Source organism: Mus musculus, chromosome 3 (assembly GCF_000001635.26).
Source record: "Mus musculus strain C57BL/6J chromosome 3, GRCm38.p6 C57BL/6J".
Taxonomy (NCBI): Eukaryota; Metazoa; Chordata; class Mammalia; order Rodentia; family Muridae; genus Mus; species Mus musculus.
This window is the reverse complement of record NC_000069.6, coordinates 6,449,510-6,453,909: the sequence shown is the minus strand read 5'-3', so window position 1 is coordinate 6,453,909 and position 4,400 is coordinate 6,449,510. Positions and strand designations below refer to the sequence as shown.

General features: G+C 40.0%; 1 pseudogene; it reads left to right on the top strand.

Annotated features, from left to right (window-relative positions):
* On the top strand, positions 2,305 to 3,498 carry Gm5272 (predicted gene 5272; annotated as a pseudogene).

Below are 4,400 nucleotides of genomic sequence, written 5' to 3'. Positions count from 1 at the left end.
CTACATTAGGAAAAACTATCTCTCCCATCCTCAAGCATTCCTACATCCACACAGTTCTTTCTCTAGGGTTTAGGACTTGGCCTCTCCACTCATATCATCACAGAAGAGGAGGCAAAAAGTCTCCAAGAGCCAGGAAGCAAGAATTTGGCTCTGAGATAGTTTCTTTTAGAAATGTCTAAGAGGACAATAACATAGCTGCCAAAACAAGACTTAAACAAGGACAACATCAGTAAACCTGCTAAAAAACCCGGAAAATCTCATAACACCATTTCACTTGACTTGCTGAACCTAAGAAGATGGGGAAACTATAGCTCTATATAATGTACATGAAATAAACGAAAAATAAAGATATAATGAATGCATAGTCACCTATGTAGATTTAGAGCTAAGTATACCTTATGTCTTTGGAACTACATCTATACTGAGAAGGTAGAAGCTAAGAATAGATTTAAGACAAAGATCTCTAAGTATTATATTTTTACCTGTATGAAAATTATGGCCTAGTGCTCCCAGTATGAAACTCCATTTTCCTTTGCAGTACTAGGCACAGTGGTAAAATGAAAAGACTGGAAAAACCATCTAGCTAAATTTTATCATATTTTACCTATGAAAAGAATCAATAAAAGCAAACTGATTTTGATTTTTGAATTTTCTTTTATGAATAGCTTACCTTCTTACTTTATGCTTCAAAAGAAACCCACAATTTTCTGTAAATTCAAGAAAAGAGCACAGAACTCTCCCACATGATATTTATTATCCCTTTATAAAGTATCACTTCCTTCATTTTCTAGTTTTTGACTATCAGTTCATTCTCCTTAATAAAAACAAGATGTTTCTATATCTGTACTTTTTTTCCATAAAACAATGAATACCTATATGCATTTGAACTAACTTTCAGACTTTTCAGTAGTGTTTCCCTATTTTGGTTTTTCATTTAATCCTTATGTTTCATGTGGACCTGCAGCAATTCAGAATCATAAAAAGCCTAAAATGGAAAAGCCAATATGGAAGAAAAAGTAGAGACAGGTAACATAATACATGTCTTATAATAGTGAATAAGAACTTCAGAAAATGGATATTTTTCAAAACATTTCAACACTAATTATGCTTTGTTTATTTGATAGCTTATAAGAGCTCTTTTCAGAATACTTTGTGTCTTACCTAAGTACTGTTAAAAATGTATTGTTACAAAATAATTTTTGAGGAGACATTTTAAGCAAGGCTTGTGGAAGTATCAGTTTGTGGAAAATAAACATCATAGTTTGTATTTTTAAAAGTACTTATTTCTCATGGGTTTCTAAACCCCAATTTTATCTTTTATTGAATAATTAGTGTAGGTCAAAAGTCTCAAAAGTAGTGAATAGTCAGATGTTTATAACATTAAATTAAGTTGGCAGCCATGCAATTGATGGATCACAGAGGATTTTTAAATTGATAAAATAGATGAACATAGAGGCCAGTCCCTTTAAGAACGAGTAGAATTATTCATCTTCATGCTTTCCTTATCTTTATTGACAAATTAACAGCATTGCTTCATGATTGTCTGGTGGAAGCTCATACCATCTTGGGCATCAGGTTCTTCCAAGACAAAGACAGGGAGGAGTATCTGAGTGCACTTTCCATTTTGACTACTTAATTCTTTTGTTCGTAGAGACTGAAGAAATGACCATCTAGAGACTGACTCACCTGGGGATCCAACCCATTTACAATCACCAAATCCAGACACTGTGTGGATGCCAACAAGTGCTTGCTGACAGGAGCCTGATATACCTCTTTCCTGAGAGGTTCTGGCAGTGCCTGACAAGTACAGAGCTGGATGTTCACAACCATCTACTGGACTGAGCAGAGGGTCCCCAATGAAGGAGCTAGAGAAAGGACCTAAGAAGCTCAAGGGGTTTGCAGCCCTTTAGGAGTAACAACAATATGAACTAACAGTACCCCCCAGAGTTTTCAGGGATTGAACCACCAACCAAAGAGTACATATGGTAGGACCCATGGCTCCAGCTACATTTGCAGCAGAGGACGTCCTAGTCAGACATCAATGGGAGGAGAGGCCCTTTGTCCTTTGAAGGCTCTATGACCGAATGTAGGGGAATGCCAGAGCCAGGAAGCAGGAGTAGGTGGGTTGGTGAGCAGGGGCAGGGGGAAGAGGATAGAAGGAGGATGTTTTTCAGAGGGGAAACCAGAAAAGGGGATAACATTTGAAATATAAATAAAGAAAATATCTAATTAAATTTTTCTTTTATTTGGCTCTCTGCCCCTCCCTGTTCCAGAGACAGATGTATCTAATTGTGCAGGGCCAGTCTTGTCCGGTAAACAAAATGGTGAAGGTAGCTGTGAACGGATTTGGCCTTATTGGGCACTGGGTTACCAGGGCTGCCATCTGCTATCCACATGTCAAAGTAGAGATTGCTGCCACTGAAGACCACTTCATTGACCTCAACTACATGGTCTATATGTTCCTGTATGTCTTCACACATGGCAAATTCAATGGCACAGTTAAGGCCAAAAATGGGAAGCTTGTCATCAACGGGAAGCCCATCACTATCTTCCAGGAGTGAGATCCAACTAACGTTAAATGGGGTGTGTACTGGCATCTTCACCACCATGGAGAAGGTCAGGGCCCACCTGAAGGGTGGAGACAATAGGGTCATCATCTCTGCCCCTTCTGCCGATGCCTCCATGTTTGTCATGGGTGTGAACCAAGAGAAATAGGACAACTCACTCAAGATTGTCAGCAATGCATCCTGCACTACCAACTGCTTAGCTCCCATAGCCAAGGTCATCCATGACAACTTTGGCATCCTAGAAGGGCTAATGACCACGATCCACTCCATCACTGCTACTCAGAAGACTGTGAGTGGTCCCTCTGGAAAGCTGTGGTGTGATTGCCATGGGGATGTCCAGAACATCATCCCTGCATCCACTGGTGCTGCCAAGGCTGTGAGCAAGGTCATCCCAGAACTGAAAGGGAAGCTATTTGGCATGGCCTGCCGTGTTCCTACCCCCAATATGTCTATTGTGGATCTGACAAGCCACCTGGAGAAAACTGCCAAGTATGAAGGCATCGAGATGGTGGTGAAGCAGGCATGTAAGGGCCCTCTGACGGGCATCCTAGGCTACACTGAGGATCAGGTTGTCTCCTGCGAATTCAACAGCAACTCCCACTCTTCCACCTTTGATGCTGGGGCTGGCATTTCTCTCAATGACAACTTTGTCAAGCTCATTTCCTGGTATGACAGTGAATACGGCTACCAAAACAGGGTGGTGGACCTCATGGCCTACATGGCCTCCAAGGAGTAAGAAACCTTGGACCCCAGGAAGGACAAGGAGAGCAAGAGACAGGCCCTTGGTTGCTGAGGAGTCCCTATCCGAACTCAGCCCCCAAAACTGAGCATCTCCCTCATAATTTCCATTCCAGACCCCCATAATAAAAGGAGGGGCCTAGGGAGCCCTCCCTACTTTCCTGAATACCATCAATCAAGTTCACTGCACCCAAAAACTATTTTGTTCATCTCAAAAATATTAAAGAGATGAGCATAATCTACATTTACCAAGGAAATGACATTTTCTCCAGTCACATGCATGATGAAGCCAGAATTTCAACACAGATATTTGGAAATTAAACCAGCCAGTCTGTTAGTCTATGTCTTTTTATTGGGGAGTTGAGTCCATTGATATTAAGAGATATTAAGGAAAAGTAATAGTTGCTTCCTATTATTATTGTTGTTAAAGTTGGCAGTCTGTTCTTGTGGCTGTCTTCTTTTAGGTTTGTTGGGGGATTACCTTCTTGCTTTTTCTAGGACATGGTTTTCGTCCTTGTATTGGTTCTTTTCTGTTATTATCCCTTGAAGGGCTGGATTCATGGCAAGATAATGTGTGAATTTGGTTTTGTTTTGGAATACTTTGGTTTCTCCATTTATGGTAATTGAGAGTTTGGCTGGGTATAGTAGCCTAGGCTGGCATTTGTGTTCTCTTAGTGTCTGTATAACATCTATCTAGGCTCTTCTGGCTTTCATAGTCTCTGGTGAAAAATCTGGTGTAATTCTGATAGGCTTGCTTATATGTTACTTGACATTTTCCCTTACTGCTTTTAATATTCTATCTTTATTTAGTGCATTTGTTGTTCTGATTATTATGTGTCGGGAGGAATTTCTTTTCTGGTCCAGTCAATTTGGAGTTCTGTAGGCTTCTTCTATGTTCATGGGCATCTCTTTCTTTAGGTTTGGGAAGTTTTCTTCTATAATTTTGTTGAAAATATTTGCTGGACCTTTGAGTTGAAAATCTTCATTCTCATCTACTCCTATTATCCGTAGGTTTGGTCTTCTCATTGTGTCCTGGATTTCCTGGATGTTTTTAATTAGGACCTTTTTGCATTTTCCATTTTCTTTGATTGTTGT